Genomic DNA, 20,440 nt, shown 5'->3' with positions numbered 1-20,440 from the left:
TAAAATGTGTTGTATTATTGCTGTTGGTAATAATCGCATGAATCATAGTCTTCATAAACACATATGCATTTGCATAATCAAACATAGTTAGTGTACTGTAAACCCCACGCATGCAAAGAATTTGCTCTAATGTATGTGTTGTTAAATCCCAATTCTTTGTTTTCTGAGACTGAAAACAAAACAAACAAATCCTAAAATGTGACTGTGATGTCACAATAGGCTATATTTTCAAAGGTTACAGATCTCTGCCGAAGACTATAAAATGTGGTTCTTGAGGAGAAAGGGAAAGTCCAGAAGGACGGCTTTTTCCAGTAGAAATGCCTCCTAGAGAGATATCGGGTTTTGTGAAGGAAAATATAAAAGGTTAAGTTTAATCTGCAGTCTGAGCACTCTCATTCCGGACACTCCTCTTCTTTGTTGAGATGATAGACTGGAGGTCAGTGGGGTGAATGAATCAACTGGATTTCTGCAGGCTTGGGGAAATGACTGCGCTCTACAGTATAAGAATAAACTAAAAACTCAAGGACACCACAGAGTCAGACAGCCCACAAATACTGTAACATAAATTAAAACAAACAAATAAATCCACTCATTTGATCACATACAATATCATCTCATATTCACATTTGCAACATGATTGTTTGTGTTGTCACCAAAGATTCTCGATTCTGGTTGGTATTTTTTATATAAAGTTGTGTTAAGGTGCGTAATTTCTGTGCTACTAGCATCACCAAATGGTATTGCAAAAATAAAGTGTTTTCAGATAGATTTCCCGAACACTCCACCCTCCACCCATCCATCTTTGGTTGGAAAACAGATAGTCTCGACTCAATAGTAACTCTAGTATTCACTGGCTGATCCAAAGTGGCTGTGTTGGGCTGTATCTGGATGCTCAAACAAACAAACCAATGTTTTGATAGCGCTACAGAACCATGGTGTTTACACTTTTCAGCGGAATCTACCTAGAAATTGCTTACTTATAATTGTCTCTGCATATAAATCTGGGATACAAAAAAGTATTTTAACATCGACAAAATTACATACATTATCTTTATCTTTTATTGTAGTTGGGAAGTTTCTTGTGCTGAAGACTGATTGATCTTACAGTTATTATAACACACTGTCTTTCATTTAAAGTCTCAACACCAGGGCAACTCAGTCTCCTCATTTTGTAGAATGTCATTATGCTTCTTATTTATTTATTTATTTAATCAGCAGCGCTCTATTTTCACGTTCTTGTGCATTTTGAAACCAGTTTGTGAAGACATCTGCTTCTGCCATAATCTATATATGAGGACACTACAGCATGTTTATAGCTTTTCCAGAAGAACTGGAGAGAAATGAAAAAGCTTGCAAATGGCTTTGTGATTGACAGTTCTTAAAATATGAATTCCCATGGTAGAGAGAACTATTTTTGCCTCTCTGGTGCACAGTAAAAGTAACTGTATTATTTGCCAAGGTGTGCACACACAAACTTAGTCACAGAAAATAAGCAACCTACTTTAAAGTTTTGTTTTAATATCTACCGTATGTACAGTAAATGTATTGTTTTAGAAATTATACTTAAGATTATAGACATCACACAAGATATTCTCACTAATCATGGATGTTGTGCAATATTCATCTGCATTATGCATTTTGCCGATTTGTCTATTGTCTTTATAGATCCAGATAGCATTTATAGTGTGTATCTTTTTTACTAAACATACAAGAATTGTGTAAATTGTTTAGTCAACTATTTGTACTTCACTATTCTATTCTTTGTGTTTACTTTCTTATGCTTCTGTAGTGTTCTGCGGTACAGTATTTAGAGGTTGTATGCCGCACATCATAGCTTTCCCATGCAAAGCATTGGTCATGGCTATGTGGTCATTTTGAGACGTGCGAGGCAAAAGTGAACTTGTACAACAACATTCATTTTTCTTAAACTAAGAATATGCATATGGAATTTCAGCCAGACCACAGTTGGACTCACACAGCAGAAATGACGTGAACATGTATTTGAAAAACAAAGTTGGACAATTGTGGATCAACTACATCCTAGGATCTTAAAGGCTTCTCAGGTCTCTGATAAGCTGTTCCAGGAAAGGAGACATCCCTGATACAGTTAGATTGCATTGATTACCTCATATTGATATATAATTCTAACTTTACAATTTTACAAACAAGACCAAATGTGAGGTCACTGCTGGAAATAACTTGGAAATAATGAAATATGTGCTTCCTTTGTGCAGCATTTTGTGGTTTTAAAACATTTTCTAATTTACCAGTTGTCTACACACTACTGTGAATGTGTTATAGAAAATTCCAGCTTAGTCTCAGCATAAGACAAGATTTAGCAGTGATTCTATTCCCTCTGCAACTCTTTATTTAGCTCAGCCAAATGTCTCTAATCGCTGTAAGGGAAAGGTGGGTTGTGCTTTAACAACTTGATGTTTCCATCTCCAAGAATGCCTCAGTCCCCACAGGCCTTCACTCACATAAATATTCATGAGGTAAATGCATCCATACTGGGCTGCTCATTTTGTGCACACATTAAAAGACACTTGGCCCATTTAGAGCTTTCAGATAGAAGATTTCTGTGACCTTCATTCAGGTGTTCAATAATCATCCTGCTAATGATCATGAGGCTGTTCATCACAGTTACATTTAAAAGTGCAATCACACAGTTCACATGACACAGGACCAGTCTGATGATGATTCATTAACTGGTGTTACAGCGACATCTAGTGGGAGAGTTCTGCTTGAAAATGATTGACAGCCAATATTTTAGGTTAGAGCAAGGGGAAATGGCCATAATAAGAAATGAAAGCAGTTTAGGTCTTCTCATATACAATCTCAATCTCCCTCTTTTCTTTTGTGTCTTACTTTCTTTACACTCCTTTTCACTCTTCCCACACACTTTCCACTCAATATTTCATTTAATTATTAACTCTCTGTCTTTCAAAAGTTCATTTTTCTATTCATTGTCACATTGGATGCTTATAATAACCATAATATACTACATTTGTACTTTGACTATTATTGTTTGTTTGTTTTTTTTTTTTTTGCACTGTGTTTAAAATACATAATTGGTTTCCTTTAATATTGTGTAGCTGTAGCATCTTATAAAATAGCAATGATATGAGATGTTTTGTTTAATATTTTTTAAAGATATTTACAATACAAAGTTAATTATAGTGTTCCTGATCATAAAGCGATGAACCTTCCCTGCTTGTTTTAGATAATCACTTATCATGAGTAACCAAAACAGAAAGACCTGCTATCTATATGGCATAAACAAGCATATCAATGGCCCAGAAAGGTTTCACTGTAAATCACTGGTATAAAACTCCCATTTATTTTCTCCATTTTTTTCAGCTGATAACTTATAAGCCTCTATAAAGACAGACCTACCATGAGCTCTGAGGTTGTTCATCAATGGTATATACCTCAGTTTAAGCCATCAGTCAGTGATATTTCAAATTAATTTTTAAAGAATGTGTATTTAATAATGGAATTCCTTGTGAAGAACAACACTACCCATGATCCTGAAGGGAAACGATCCACCAATCAAAGAATCGCAGCCAACAAAGCATGCAAATGAGCTCTGCCACAACCGCCCACTCCCATGACGCACTGTAAATAACACAATCGAGTCGTTCTCTGTTATGGAAAATTATTAAGACTTTCTATTCTATTGTTTCTCTTCTGGGTTCATTGTGTTCTCTCTGTCTGTTCTCTCTCCCACCTTACCATATAATGTGTGGATGCTCTGTACTCTACTTGGTGATAAAGTGTGTGTGTGTATCCTTTAGTTGACCTCTCCCTCCTTATTCTGCCCAGCAACAGCATTAGTAGTGCAAAGAGGAGCAAGTCTGCTCCTGGTACAGGGTATCACAGAAACCATGCCCGGCAGAGTATAAGGCAAGAGGACACAAAGAGCTCGTGGCTCGTGGCTCTTCACCTTTGGAAACCTTTGATTTCTGAATGGTGACTGAGACATACATGCAAGTAATATTAAAGATCCAGAAAGATATTTTCTGCCTCTGAGTCTCTTATTTTACAGAATTTCCACAACAATCTTGGTGTAGTCGGCAGGATCGTCGGCTGATTCGGCAACGCACTCAGCGCCGAAGGGCAAAAATGTACACAGTCGGGGTTAGAGTCCTTGTAGCGGGAACCTGAGGGCAGAGTTGGATCAAAGCACAATCCACTGAGTAGAAGGATAAAGAACCAGCAAACAGACTCAAGCAGCAATTCTCTTTCTGGTAAGAAAATTCCACTGTGATTCTCAATAGATGATAATTTTTCATCTAATAATTTTTAGCCGGTCTGGGACCGCAACAGAAATTCCGCTGTGATTCTTAATTAGGGAAAATTAAATCTTTCATTAAGGAAAGACCAGGGCTGGAATAAAAGGGATTCTAAATAATTGATAACATTTTAACTGATGGGTTACCAGGGCAGGTCTGGGACTGCTAGAGAATCACCTAAAATGGGTTTGAACAATAGTAAAAAAGAAAATGAAGGGGTAATAGACGAACCAGATCTGGGATCTCCAAATAGCAAATACATGATAAATAATTATGACAAAGGCTGCTGCGATTAAATGCGAGTCTGGGTAGTTGAATGCAGATTTCCAAAAACAGGAAGTTTCAGCACACGACAATTGAAACAATTAAGAGAATGGTTAGAAGAGAAGGAAAAGAAGAGTAAGGAAGAAAAGCATGCAGTGTTTCAGGCAGACTGGAAAGCATATGTAGACTGGCTCACAGAAGCAAACATCAGGAAAAGAAACTGTCAGGCAAGAACAGATAAAACTAACAACTTGTCTCAGTGTCTGAAGTACTCAGATGATCCTGACCTGAACTCAGCTCCCACTGGGCGGCACCGAGATCGGCATAATGAATGATCAGATGAAGCAGCACAAGATGAGGCAACCCTGGGGTCGACAACGAAGCAGCAATCAGCTAGTGTCTCACCATCAGCGCTGCCACCGCCGGCTTCGTATACAGTAAGCACTGGATTACCAAATATAGAGAAACCACAGCTGACTTCACCGTCGCATATGCACCAGGGAAAGATGTACAGTGGGCTGCAAGACAGTTTGTCAAAGTTAATGTTGTCACCAAAATCACCTCAAAGCTTCTCCAACACAGCTGTCATTTACATACCACAGATCCAAGTGGCTAATGGGGAGGGCGGAACTCTGTATGTGTACCGTCCATGGACTTTTGCAGACATAAAAGAAGTGGCACAAACCCTCCCAGATATGGAGGAAATCGGGGGTGAGGAGTATGCCAGACAACTGTAGTAGCTGATTACGCAGTTCAGACCAACAACAGGAGAAATATGGCGACTGCTTGGAACTCAGATGAATTTGAAATGGGGATGAGTGTCAGTAGATTTCACAATGGAAGATTTGCAATATGATGACAATGGTAGGGACACTGATTACATGACTTATGTGCGCAGGCTCATTGACCGAATAAGGACTACGTTTCAGAGACGTATGGGTTTGAGGAAAATTTCAACCTGCAAGCAGGGCCCAAATGAATGTGTTTATGACTATCTGGCACAACTTACAGAAATGCATACTGCCAACAGTGGTATAGACAGGCCGGCAAACATGAACAATATGTCTCAGTAGGAGGCACATTTGCAGGATCGGTTTGTGGAAGGACTAAGACCAGATATCAGGGCTCATGTTAGACACCACTGTGTGGATTGTGACACAGGACAATTGGCTGATGTTGAGAAGTATGCTGTGCACGCCGAAAAGGCCAATCAAAATGGAAGCCAATCAAAAAGGAAAAGACTATGGCGGCTAGGCTGCAGATGGCTCAACTGAACGCCCACGAGGCTCAGGTGCAAAAAGGAACATGAGGACATGGGTGAGGTCGATAGCAAGGCCGAGGACGCGGCCAAGAGCGCAGTGACGGCTGTTTCATCTGCGGGGCGATGGACCACTGAGCTAGAGACTGCCCAAAAACAAACCCAAGAAAGGATTATCGAAGGACGAGGATACTGAAACTGACTGACTCCTGGGGGGGCTGGGGACGGATCAGGTAACTTCTGAGGAAACCCAGCCAGAGACTTCGACACGTGAGAAAACTCTTATACACACTCACATGCATGACATGCTATACACCATGTGTTCTGATGGGGCCTATAGGGTGATGCCAAAACTCACATTGACAGTAAGAAACATACCAATCACATTTTTGGTAGACTCTGGTGCCACAGAGTCAGTCATAATGACAAAGGAATTAAACCCAAAGCCAAAGTTAAGTGGCAGATTTGTAAAAACAATTGGGGTTACAGGGAATGTTGCAAAAGAATACTATACAACACCGTTGTCTGTGACTTACAATTTAAAGGGCAATATCAAACATTCCTTCTTGCTGTCTGACTGCTGTCCAATAAATTTGTTGGGCCACAATTTAATGTGCACTTTGGGCATCAGTTTGGTAGCAGGCTCCTCAGGGGTAGTTGTGGCCAGGGAGGAAATTGTTGACCCACCAGGAAACATGATGGCAAAATGCAACATGAACACACTATTATATGCTTATGAATAGCAACTACACAATGACATAAAGAGCACAGTAGGAAGTGAGCTTGTAAAACTGGCACATATGCACATGAAACAAGAAGGAACTGACTTTATGGAGATTGATTCATTGCATTGTGCAGCATTTGTATCAGAAGGGCCAGACGAGCAGTAAAAGAAAAGTTGGTTTGAAAAGCGAGTGAGATCTCATTGGTTGAAAACAAATTGGTTGTTTTGGACTAAGGATAAGTGTGCTGTGTATAGGGTACCCAATGCCAGACCACAAATATCATTGGCCAAAGGGAAAATGCTTGAATGGGAAAATATAGGCCCATGAGTGAAACAATGTACATTTGTGAATGACTGGACTAAAGTGGGTGACTCAAATGTGTGGCATAGTGTACAGATGGATAGTTTCAAAACAGACTGTCAGCAAAACATAGAAACCTCAAGGGGCATTCAGATAGTTCAGGAGAAATGTGGCATTTGTAACGCTGGGGGAACTGCCTCCTGAGCTAGCTGAAGTACCAAGTGATTTGTGGGCCCAAAGCAAATATGACGAGGGACTAATGAAAAATGTTGAACCAGTTGTGATCACTCCTAAATCATCATATAGGCCACGCAAAGAACAATACCCCCTCAAATTGGAAGCAAAGGAGGGGAAACATCCAGTTTTTGAATCATTATTAAAGTCTTGCATAATTGTGCCATGTCCAACATCTCCAGTACGAACTCCAATTTTTCCTGTCAAAAAGATTTGTGATGCTAGCCAGGCAACAGAATGGAGATTTGTACAAGATTTGAAAGCAGTTAATGCAGCTGTTTGAATGTTCCAAATCCACACACCATATTATCACAAGTGCCGGCAAATAGCAAATGGTTTTCTGTTGTAGATTTATCTAATGCTTTTTTCAGCATTCCAGTTGATAAAGGCTTAAAATACTGGTTTGCTTTCTCATTTGAGGGAAAACCATACACATGGACCGATTGGTTCAAGGGTACTGTGAAAGTCCAGCAATATATAATGCAGCATTGAAAGACAACCTTGACAGCCTCAAATTAAAAGGAAGAAGTGCACTTCTGCAATACGTGGACGATTTGATGATTTGCTCTGCCTGAGAGGAAGCATGTAAACAGGACACTCTAGCAAAGTTGCAGTGGGTAAAAAGCAAAGTAACATTTTTGGGTCATGTTATCACGGCTGAGGGCAAATCACTCTCACCCAAGCACATTGAAGCAATACAACTTGTGCCAAAACCACTGACAATGAAACAAGTGATGAGCTTTTTAGAGATGACATCATACTCTTGACAGCGGATTGCAAATTATGCATAGAAAGAGGCCCCATTGTCTAGTATCATACATGGTAATGGCCTGACTTCAAATGATAGGGTTAGCTGGACAGAGGAAGCAGAGGAAGCATTCGTTCATTTAAAATTAGCTCTGCAATCAACTCCCACATTGGGCCTACCAGAAATGACAAAACCATTCACTCAGACAGTGGATGAAAAAGAGGGCTACATGACTTCAGTGCTATTGCAAGAGCACGTGGGTAAAATGAGACATGTGGCATATTTCTCATCAAAATTAGACTCGGTTGCAGCGGGCCTACCAAAATGCCTGTGTGCAGTAACAGCAGCACAAAAAGGAGTACTGGCTTCGAGGGACTTAGTTGGTTACCAAGACTTGACTCTGTTCATACCACATTCTGTGTCTATGATACTATTAGAGCAAAAAAACAGCTCATTTGTCTGCAGCTAGGTGGTTAAGGTATAATACAGTTTTGTTAGATATGCCAAATATCAAGGTTAAACGATATACTGTCTCAAACCCAGTTACCCTTCCCACAGCTGATGACAGAGAACAACATGACTGTGTTGCCACAATAACTGCAGTTTGTTCCCCTTAGCCAGACTTGAAGGACACGCCGCTGCAAAATGCGGATCTGGAATTGTTTGTTGATGGTTCAGCTTCAAGAGACCCAGCCACTGGTAAAACTAGAGTAGGGTTTGCCGTAGTGACTTTGCATGACACAATTGTAGCACAACCACTGCCATCATACATGTCTGTGCAAGCTGCAGAATTAATAGCTCTGATAGCTGCATGCAAATACGCAAAGGATAAGATGGCTAACATTTACACTGACAGCAGATATGCATTCAGAGTAGTACATGATTTTGGAGCAATTTGGAAACAAAGAGACTTTCTAACATCTACTGGCAAACCCATCTCACACAGCATCCTAGTTTTGTTACCAGCCAAAGTGTCTGTTTGTAAATGTGAAGCTCACACCCACTCCTCTGATCCAGTTTCACAGGGGAATGCCAGAGCTGATGGAGCTGCAAAGCAAGCAACAGGAATTCATGAACCACTCATGTGTTTCACCCCCTCCCACTGACACACACACCACAGCTGACCTAATTGATTTACAGGGCAGAGCTACATCTGAAGAGAAGTCCACTTGGAAATGGGCCCAGTGTGTGCATAAGGAGGGCGTCTGGTTTGGGCCAAATTGTAACCCACGCTTACCACAACATTTATTTCCACACTATGCAAAATTGACACATGGGGTAGACCGTGTGTCAAAAGGAGAGATGCTAGCAGAAATAAATAGGTACTGGTTCACAAAGGGGTTTTCCAATTATGCCCAAACATTTTGCAGAAGTTGCATAATTTGCGCCAAATATAATGTTGAGAGGGTACAGCAAATGCCCATCAGCGCATAACCGCCACCAGGGAAACCCTTTGATCATCGTTAAATGGATTTCAATCAAGAGAAGGGAAAAAATATTGCCTGGTAATTGTGGACATGTTTTCCAAATGGGTGGAGGCATTCCCCACAATGAAAGCAGATGCTGGGGCAGTGGCAAAAATATTAACACGAGAAATAATACAGAGATGGGGCATCCCGGCTAAGATAAGTAGCGATAATGGAACCCACTTTGTGAATCAGGCCCTAAATGCAACAGGTGAATATTTGGGGATTGATATGTCAACACACTGTGTGTATCACCCCAAATGTGGGGGTGCTGTTGAGTGGGAAAATGGTACACTGAAAAACAAACTTATTAAAGGCTGTGTTGAAACAGGGCTGAATTGGGTACAGGCCCTGCCATTGGTTTTGATGTACATGTGAGCAAGACTAAGGAAAATAAATGGCCTCAGCCCTTTTGAGATATTGTTCGGTAGACCACTCAACACGAGGATCGGGCCCCGGCACAGACAGTTGTCCAAAATGGACAAATGTGAAGACGAAATGTTGTGTTATTGTGCAAACCTCTCTGTTGTGCTTTGTGATATTCATAGACAGGTGAAGGAGGCATTGCCTCGAGAAGCTGAGGGTCAGCTGCACGATCTGAAGCCAGGAGACTGGATCGTGGTAAAGGACTACAAGATGAAAAGTTGGAAAGCACTGTACTGGCAAGGACCATTCCATGTGTTGCTAACAACATCCACAGCAGTGAAAGTTGCTGAGAGAGCCACTTGGATACATGCTAGTCACTGTAAAAAATACTAGCACTGACAGAAAACTAATCTACAAGCATGCATTGATCCCTGGTTGGAACCCGAGGGGCTCAACTCACCTCTCTGTACCCTTCACCCCTCAATACCCTGGCCTCTTGTCCTTCCCCAGACATGGTCGGGCACTGATATTTCATTGGGGCATACAAGGTTTTATCATGAGTGATCCCACAGTGTTCAAAACACATTGCCCCATTGGAGGACATCACTGCTGGGCGTCAATCTCAGGAGGTCATTATGTGGACTGATGAATTGCTGGAGTAATTTCAGTGTGCACAATGTGCTCTCTCATCTGCACATGTCATCACTCTTCCGAGGCCAAGTGATCAGCTGTGGATTGTGATATATGGCGCAGTCTGGCAGCCAGGTATTGGTGCAATCCTTTATGAGACACAAAGTGGTAAATTGCAGCTGGCTGATTTCTTTAGCACTAAGTTGCGAGGCTCACAGAAAATGTGGTTGCCATGTGAGGTGGAGGCCCTTTCTATTGCCGCAGCCACTAAGCACTTTAGTCCATACATCATCCAGTCTGATAAAAATGCTTGTGTGCTTACTGACAACAAGCCATGTGTACAGGCATATGAAAAGCTGTGCCGTGGGGAGTTCTCGGCAAGCCCCCGCATTGCGACCTTCCTATCTGTGGTTAGCCGATACCAGGCCTCTGTCAGACATGTTTCTGGTTCTGCTATTCTTCCTTCTGACTTAGCCATTCGCAATGCTCCTCCATGGCAGGATGGTGGCTGCCAGGTTTTCACCTTCATCTCATGTACTGCAGACTCTGTCGTTCACCTTACTTCTATGCAGGAGGTTTTGGATGGATCTGTGCATCTGCCATCCTGCCTGGTTGGCCATACAGTCGGAGTAGCCTGATCTTCATCGCACCTCATTCAGGGCACAAGTCCTTCAAAGAAACTGACCAATGTAAAAGACATTAAAAGATACCTTAATGTAGAACCATTGCGGCTGATGGCCTACATGTTGTTAAGTGTAGTGTACCATTTTCTCCATCTCAGGAGTGCATAGTAGCGCCGTGTCAGGTATTAGACAGCCTCTTAATTGACAGACTCACACTGGAATTGGGACATGCAAATAACCCTAACAAAAACCCTGTTGCAGAAAGGGCTATTCAAGAGCTGGAGGGAGAGTTGTTATGTCTAGATCCTTTGGGTGGTGCTGTCTCTCCTCTCAGTCTGGCGGTCGCCACAACTGCATTGAACTTTCATCTCTGCTCACATGGTTTGTCAGCCAGGGAAATGTGGACCCAATCAGATCAGTTTTCCAATGCCCAAATACCCTTGGGTAATGACACTCTTATCTCAGTTCAGCACCAGCATCGCCTTACTAATGACTTATATAGTGAGCATTCCAAAGCCCCTTTTTCAAGGAGACGTCATACCCCTTTACTTCACGTGGGTGACATGGTCTATCTTCACTCTGATGGAAACAAGTCATGGGCATGGCATTGGTATCTTGTCATCTCTGTGGACCCCCCATTCTGTAACAACAGAAAGTTTGTTGGAACCCAGCTATGTAGCTCATCTTATCGTGTGAGACAGTCTGATTGCTTCAAAGTTCCTTCTGAAGTCTCGGATGGCTTTTCACCAGGGGTGTGTCCCTCTGACATCTCATCCGACGATGATGACCTGCCCCCAGTGCAAAGCCCCCCATCTTTGCCACCTGCTATCCCCTCTGCTATATCAGAATCTGTCTTGACACACCATTGTCAGGCTCCCCCCCAGCCTATCCAATCAGGTTGACATGCTGCCTTATGGGTAGCTCTCCACTGGCCCCTCCCCCATGCAGCATGGACCCTTTACATAACCCGAACTTGATACGGAGGATTTTGATAGCCCACACCATCGTCACATTCCCGACACCCACCTCTTCACCTCGTGGACTATGTTCTTGACCCTTAAGGGGCCTTACTGTGTTAATGTTTGTGTTACTTCTAATGTTATGCTTAATTCAGGTCCTTGAAAAAAATATAAAGGTTGCACCAGTACCGAGTAGCTGCACTGGGTTATATCTGTTCTCTCATTGGCTGTTGGGCTGTCACTCTGTCATATGTGTGCGTGCGTGATGCACACGCTCTCTGTTCTCAGTAAACTTGCCGCCAACTACATGCTCGTGTCTCAGCTCCTTATTGTCTTTACTGAAGCATGTTACTTTTCTCAGCGCTGAGCCAGATGGAACAATAACAGTAGTTTGTGGTTACTGAATAGGGCATTTTATGTAATCATTTTCCAGAGATTGCAGGGGCGGATTTGTATCTCAGTGTAACACGACTTCACAACAGAAGGGAAGGAGGACACAGGGAAGCGGGTTCCAGGTTCAGGTAAGACTTTTTAATCAGCCACTTCAATACTTTACAACTTCACATGTTGAACTATTCCTTTAAGACAATCGTCATGGTTACTGGTATAACCTCCATTCCCTGATGGAGGGAACGAGGTGTTGGTGTCGATGTAGTGACACTAGGGGTCACTCTTGGGAGCCCGAGACACCTCTGGTCTTTGATAAAAGGCCAATGAAAATTGGCGAGTGGTATTTGCATGCCACTCCCCCGGACATACGGGTATAAAAGGAGCTGGTATGCAACCACTCATTCAGATTTTACGCTGAGGAGCCGATATAAGGTCCGGCCATTTCAGCGGGTAGTTCAGCATTGTGGCAGGAGGGACCAATGTCTCGTTCCCTCCATCAGGGAACGGAGGTTACACCAGTAACCATAACATTCCCTATCTGTCACTCACTCGACGTTGGTGTCGATGTAGTGACACTAAGGGTCCCTATACAAACGCCACAAGGCTGAACTGTGTTACGTGAACTGGCGGTGTGTGGTGGGCAGACTTGCTGTGTGCCTCATAGCCAGCACACCAGGTTGACACGTAACCTCCCCCAACACAGTTATGAGTGTCGAATGGCCCTTTTTGGGGACAAGTCGACTACCCAAAGATAGAGACAGGCTTAACCCAGTCGTGGCCTCTTTTCCCCTTCTCTTTTTTCCACTCCCTAAAATAGAAGGGGGATTATCCGACTAGACCTGGCGGCCCAGTCGGGGGGTGTCCCTCCCAAGGGGAGGACACCACAGAGGCCACACCTCACCCCAAGAGGGGGGGGATATTTCAGTTGAAGAATACGTCACATGGTCTTTCCAACCATGTGGAGAGCCTTCAAGGTAGATCCTGCCCAATGGCAGAGAAGTTACTACAAACATGGAGACTGGGGCAGAGGGGCTCTGCACAAGGAAGATGCAGTTTGCCAGCAGGGAAACGAATTAGCGGAAGATATACACTATTTTGCCAAAAGTATTTGCTCACCTGCCTTTAGACGCATATGAACTTAAGTGACATCCCATTCTTAATCCATAGGGTTTAATATGACGTCGGCCCACCCTTTGCAGCTATAACAGCTTCAACTATTCTGGGAAGGCTTTCCACAAGGTTTAGGAGTGTGTTTATGGGAATTTTTGACCATTCTTCCAGAAGCGCATTTGTGAGGTCAGACACTGATGTTGGACGAGAAGGCCTGGCTCGCAGTCTTCGCTCTAATTCATCCCAAAGGTGCTCTATCGGGTTGAGGTCAGGACTCTGTGCAGGCCAGTCAAGTTCTTCCACACCAAACTCGCTCATCCATGTCTTTATGGACCTTGCTTTGCGCACTGGTGCGCAGTCATGTTGGAACAGGAAGGGGCCATCCCCAAACTGTTCCCACAAAGTTAGGAGCATGGAATTGTCCAAAATCTCTTGGTATGCTGAAGCATTCAGAGTTCCTTTCACTGGAACTAAGGGGCCAAGCCCAGCTCCTGAAAAACAACCCCACACCATAATCCCCCCTCCACCAAACTTCACAGTCGGCACAATGCAGTCAGACAAGTACCATTCTCCTGGCAACCGCCAAACCCAGACTCGTCCATCAGATAGCCAGATGGAGAAGCGTGATTCGTCACTCCAGAGAACGCGTCTCCACTGCTATAGAGTCCAGTGGTGGCGTGCTTTACACCACTGCATCCGATGCTTTGCATTGCACTTGGTGATGTATGGCTTGGATGCAGCTGCTCGGCCATGGAAACCCATTCCATGAAGCTCTCTACGCACTGTTCTTGAGCTAATCTGAAGGCCACATGAACTTTGGAGGTCTGTAGCGATTGACTCTGCAGAAAGTTGGCAACCTCTGCTCACTATGCACCTCAGCATCCGCTGACCCCGCTCTGTCATTTTACGTGGCCTACCACTTCGTGGCTGAGTTGCTGTCATTCCCAATCGCTTCCACTTTGTTATAATACCACTGAGAGTTGACTGTGGAATATTTAGTAGTGAGGAAATTTCACGACTGTACTTGTTGCACAGGTGGCATCCTATCACAGTACCACGCTGGAATTCACTGAGCTCCTGAGAGCAGCTCATTCTTTCACAAATATTTGTAGAAGCAGTCTGCAAGCCTAGGTGCTTCATTTTATACACCTGTGGCCATGGAAGTGATTGGAACACCTGAATTCAATTATTTGGATGGGTGAGCGAATACTTTTGGCAATATAGTGTATATCGCATGGGGTTAGCCTTACAGGGAACCGCCACATGCGGAGCACCTACCCCAGAACCGGGCTCTTATTTAGCGCGTGTACTGGGCCGGCAGCGAGTCTCTCCGAAAACTCGACTGCCACAGGGCTCGGAGGAAGTCAACCAGGGAACAAATTTTGTGAACACTATTGGGAATTAACGGCGCACGTCTTCAGCTCAAAAGGAGGTGGAAGGCGCTATATGCAAGCGATACACCCGGCCAGCTATCCCGGGCTTATCCGCTTGTGTTGCGTGCCACTACCTGGGATGAAACCGGTTCCACCTGGAGGTTGTAGAACAGCCCACTGCTCTGCAAATGTCTGTTAGAGAGGCACCTCTGGCCAAGGCCCAAGAAGCCGCTACACCACGGGTAGAATGGGCTCATAGCCCTACCGGGGACGGCATGTTTTGGGTGAGATATGCCATAGTTATGGCGTCAACGAGCCAGTGGGCGATCCTCTGCTTGGAGACAGTGCTTCCTTTCCGCTGTGCACCAAAAGCAGACAAAGAGCTGCTCAGAGATTCTAAAGCTCTGCGTGTGATCCAAATAGATGCGTAAAGCGCGCACCGGACACAGCAATGACAGGGCTGGGTCTGCCTTCTCCTGGGGCAGCACTTGAAGGTTCACCACCTATTCCCTAAAGGGGTGGTGGGAACCTTGGGCACATAGCCCAGTCGGGGTCTCAGGATCACGTGAGAGTAACCTGGACTAAACTCCAGGCACGTTTCACTTACAGAGAATGCTTGCAGGTCTCCTACCCTCTTGATGGAAGTGAGCACAGTCAGGAGGGCAGTCTTCAAGGAGAGTGCCTTAAGTTCGGCTGACTGCAAAGGCTCAAAAGGGGCTCTCTGTAGACCCTGAAGAACTACAGAGGTCCAATGAGGAAACGAGGCGCGGCCTGGAGGGATTCAGCCTCCTGGCACCTCTTAGGAACCTGATGATCAGGTCGTGCTTCCCTAAGGACTTACCATTGACTGCATCTTGGTGTGCTGCTATGGCAGCAACATACACCTTCAAGGTGGAAGGAGACAGCCTCCCTTCCAACCTCTCCTGCAGAAAGGAAAGCACTGATCCGACTGCGCATCTCTGGGGGGTCTTCCCGACAGGAAGAACACCACTTAGCGAACAGACGCCTCTTAAAGGCATACAGGCGCCTTGTAGAGGGAGCCCTAGCCTGAGTGATCATGTCTACCATTGCAGGTGGGAGACAGCTTAGGTCTTCCGCATCCCGTCCAGGGGCCAGACATGGAGATTCCAGAGGTTTGGGCGCGGGTGCCGGATGGTGCCCCTTCCCTGAGAAAGAATGTCCTTCCTCAGGGGAATTTGCCAGGGGGGAGCTGTCGCGAGGAGCGTGAGGTCTGAGCACCATGTCTGGGCGGGCCAGTAGGGTGCTACAAGGATGACCTGCTCCTCGTCCTCCCTGACCTTGCACAGGGTCTGTGCAATCAGGCTCACTGGGGGAAACGCATATTTGCGAATGCCTGGGGGCCAGCTGTGTGCCAGCACATCTGTGCCGAGGGAGGCCTCGGTTAGGGCGTACCAGAGCGGGCAGTGGGGAGGATTCTTGGGAGGCGAACAGGTGCACCTCTGCCTGTCGAATCGGCTCCAAATCAGCTGGACCACCTGAAGCTGGAGTCTCCACTCTCCCCTGAGGGTAACCTGTTGTGACGGCGCGTCCGCCATAGTGTTGAGGTTGCCCGGGATGTGAGTGGCTTGCAGCGACTTGAGGTGCTGCTGACTCCAGAGGAGGAGACGGCGGGCGAGTTGTGACATACAACGAGAGCGCAAACCACCTTGGCGGTTGGCATGTGCTACCATTGTCATGTTGTCTCTCTGAACTAACACGTGCTTGCCCTGGATCAATGGCCAAAACCTCCGCAGGGCGAGCAGAATTGCCAACAACTCGAGGCAGTTGATGTGCCAATGCAGTCGCGGACCCGTCCAGAGGCCGGCGGCTGCGTGCCCGTTGCAAACGGCGCCCCAGCCCGTTTTGGAGGCGTCTGTCGTGACCACGACGTGCCTGGGGACCAGTTCTAGAGGAACACCTGCCCGTAGGAACGAGAGGTCAGTCCAAGAGCTGAAAAGATGGTGACAGACCAACGTGATGGTCACGTGGTGTGTCCCGTGGTGCCATGGCCGTCTCGGGTCTTGAGTCTGGAGCCAGTGCTGAAGCGGCCTCATTTGCATCAACCTGAGCGGGGTGGCCACCACCGAGGATGCCATATGCCCCAGGAGCCTCTGAGGGAGTTTCAGTGGAACCGCTGTTCCCTGTTTGAACACCTTCAAACAGGCCAGCACTGACTGGGCACACTCGTTCGTAAGGCGCGCTGTCAAGGAGACTGAGTCCAACTCCAAACCAAGAAAAGAGATGCTCTGAACCGGGAGGAGCTTGCTCTTTTCCCAGTTGACCTGAAGCCCTAGTCGGCTGAGGTGTGAGAGCACCAGGTCCCTGTGTGTGCACAACACATCTTGAGAGTGAGCTAGGATTAGCCAGTCGTCGAGATAGTTGAGAAAGCGAATGCCCACCTCCCTTAACGGGGCAAGGGCAGCCTTCGTAAAGACGCAAGGAGACAGGTACAGGCCGAAAGGCAGGACTTTGTACTGATACGCCTGACCCTCGAACGGGAACCGCAGGAAGGGTCTGTGTCGAGGAAGGATCGAGGCGTGGAAGTACGCATCCTTCAGGTCTACAGCCACGAACCAATCATGATGCCGGACACTCCCAGAATGCGTTTTCGCGTCAGCATCTTGAACGGGAGTCTGTGTAAAGCCTAGTTCAGAACTCACAGGTCCAAGATTGGCCTCAACCCACTGCCTTTTTTCGGTACGATGATGTAGGGGCTGAAAAAACCCCTTCTTCATCTCGGCTGGAGGGACAGGTTCTATCGCGCCCTTCCGTAGGAGGGTAGCGATCTCTGCGCAAGGTAGCAGCGTTTTCGTCTTTCACCAAGGTGAAGTGGACACCGCTGAACCTGGGCGGATGCCCGGCGAAGTTAATCGTGCAGGCGAGTCAGACTGTCCGGACCAGCCCTCATGACGGATTGGAAAGCGCAAGCCATGCGTCCAAGTTCCGTGCAAGGGGGACCAAAGGGACAACATCATCGGATGTACCGGCAGGCGGGGCCTTGCGGCGGGGCGGAGCTTGAGGTGCCACACCACGTCATGGCCGTGCTGAGTCTGACATCGAAGCACTTACCTGGCTCCTTGTGACCACCCCCGGAACAGCCTGGGATGGGGGAGGAAGAGGCCTGTCCTCGTGACCCATGGAGACTGTCACATCGGGGGTGGATTTGTGCCACAGCTGGGCACTCAGGGGCGGGAGACCGCCGCTGGAGCGCCAAACCTACCAAATGGAGTGGTGGACGGTGGTCGTGATGACAGTCGTACACACTGGATACGTGACCCAGGGAACAAGGAAACAGTACTCTTGCTGAGGTCTTGAGTACTGCAGCCACTTGGGCATGCAGTGCAATTAGATGCAAAAGGTAACAAAAAGATGAAGATCTACTTACCAGCTCCAGAACAGCGGATTTCGTTGTCCCTGGGTCGCCCGTCTCAAGGGTGCTTTGAAGCCTTTCACGGGTTCTGGGCGGCCACGAGACAGGTGGCATCTGCTTCCTGCGGTGGGCTCCACGCCGGGGCAGGGCCGAAGGGGCGGGCTGTGGCGGAGCCGGTGCAGTCACCGCAGGGGGACGCCCTTGGCGATGAGTAGACGGGGTGTGGGATCTTGAGCCGTGCCGGGGCAGGATATGCCGGCTAGCATCCATCTACTGCTCTACCATCGAGAACTGCTGGGCAAAGTCCTTGACGGTGTCGCCGAATAGGCCCACCTGGGAAATGGGGGCAGCAAGGAATTGTGTCTTGTTGGCCTCACCCATCTCGACCAGGTTGAGCCAAATGTGGCGCTCCTGGACCACTAGCGTGGCCATCGTCCGCCCGAGAGACCGCGCCGTGACCTCCGTCGCTCGGAGAGCAAGGTCGCTCGCCGAGCGCAGTTCCTGCATCAATCCCGGGGTGGAACTACCCTCGTGCAGTTCCTTTAGTGCCTTGGCGGACTTGCAGGAGAGCCATGGCGTGCAGGGCTGAGGTGGCTTGTCCAGCGGCACCGTAGGCCTTGGCCGTCAGAGACGACGTAAACCTACAGGCCTTGGACAGGGGCTTTGGGCACCTGCGCCAGGTGGCGGCGCTCTGCGGGCATAGGTGCACCGCGAGCGCCTTTATCCACCGGGGATTGCCGAATAGCCCTTGGCCGCCCCACCATCGAGGGTAGTGAGGGCGGGGAAGCTGAAAAGATCAGAACCGGGCAGTAAAAAGTGCCTCCCGCGACCTTGTCAGCTCTTCATGCACTTCTGGGAAGAAAGGAGCGGTGGCGGGGCGTGGCATTGAGCGGCGCCGCGAGCCCAGGAACCAATCACCGAGCCGCTAGGTTTCAGGGAAGAGTGGTGCAATCCACTCTAACCGACGCTCGCGGCTGCCTGGGAAAGCATGTCATTATCTCCGCGTCAGCCTGTGACTGGGCAATCGACCCCGAAGGGAGGAGCCCAGCTGAGACTTCCGACTGGATGAGCCCGCTCTCCGATGCTGCACTTGAGAGCTCATCACTTTCATGGGCTCCGAATAAGAGGTCGAACTCGCCATGAGACGAGCCGGCAGACTCACCTGGAAGCCCAATCGGGGCAGACGAGCGTGCTGGGGAATGGGAGGTCCATGGGGGGATACCCGGTGTAGGCGGTCCCATTGGGGTCCCCAAATCGCCCCCAGTGCTAGCCGCGCTGGCCTCATACCCGTGGGTAAAAGGACCGAGGCGGGAGTCTCTGGGGTGGCTCGCTTTCTTATGAAGGCGAGCCGCGACCGCAACGTTGCCATGGGCATATTCTCGCAATGAGAACATGACCATCCATGAACGCTGTCTCCACGTGAGCAGTGCCCAGACACGAAAGACAGTGATCGTGACTGTTAGAAGGCGAGAGATAACGAGCACAACCAGGAATAACACACAATCGGAAAAGCATCTTTAAAAAGACGTTTCGTGTGTGCGCTCTTTTAGAGAAATATATACTCTTTTAGAGAGGAAAAATTTTCATTGGCCTTTTATCAAAGACCAGAGGTGTCTCGGGCTCCCAAGAGTGACCCCTAGTGTCACTACATCGACACCAGCGTCGAGTGAGTGACAGACAGGGAACTCAGGAGAGTTTTAAATATCATTTGAATTGTACCTAACCCAAACCAAACACCATTTCAAGGCAAGTCATTCCATTTGGGAACATTCCTGGACACCAATTTTGATGGATACAAGTAACATGCTGTACAAGTACAGCTCCTATGTACTTGAGTGGGGAAAGACTGAAATCTACAAAACAGTTGTTCAAGATTATGATCAAATAAAATACTTCAAATTAGCAGTAAAATCTGACACCAATGGTATCATAAATTGAGCTTCTTAAGCTAAGATCACAGAGAAAAAATAAATTCATGCTGGTCCAGCTAATGCACATACACATTCTTGAGTTAACTGACAGGCGATGTCTCTGTCAAAGGAAACTGGCTCTTGTCAGGGGCGGACTGGCCATCGGGAGAACCGGGACTTTTCCCGAAGGGCCGGCCGCGTAACGGGCCGAATGGGCCGCGATAAGCTGAAACGGGCCGCCACGTTATGCAGAACGGGCCACAAAATGGCGCAGCTAAACTGTCTCTTCCCAAACCTAAATCCCAACTCTAACCTCAACTATAGCTACTATAGGTAGTTCTCTTCAGGGGCATAGATGATCTGAATGATCTGAAAAGTGGCAGGAGCACATTATAAACCTTACCAGCTTAATTTAACAG

The sequence above is a fragment of the Myxocyprinus asiaticus genome, chromosome 19 (genome assembly GCF_019703515.2).
Source record: "Myxocyprinus asiaticus isolate MX2 ecotype Aquarium Trade chromosome 19, UBuf_Myxa_2, whole genome shotgun sequence".
NCBI classification, from domain to species: domain Eukaryota; kingdom Metazoa; phylum Chordata; class Actinopteri; order Cypriniformes; family Catostomidae; genus Myxocyprinus; species Myxocyprinus asiaticus.
Note: the sequence above shows the minus strand (reverse complement) of the source record.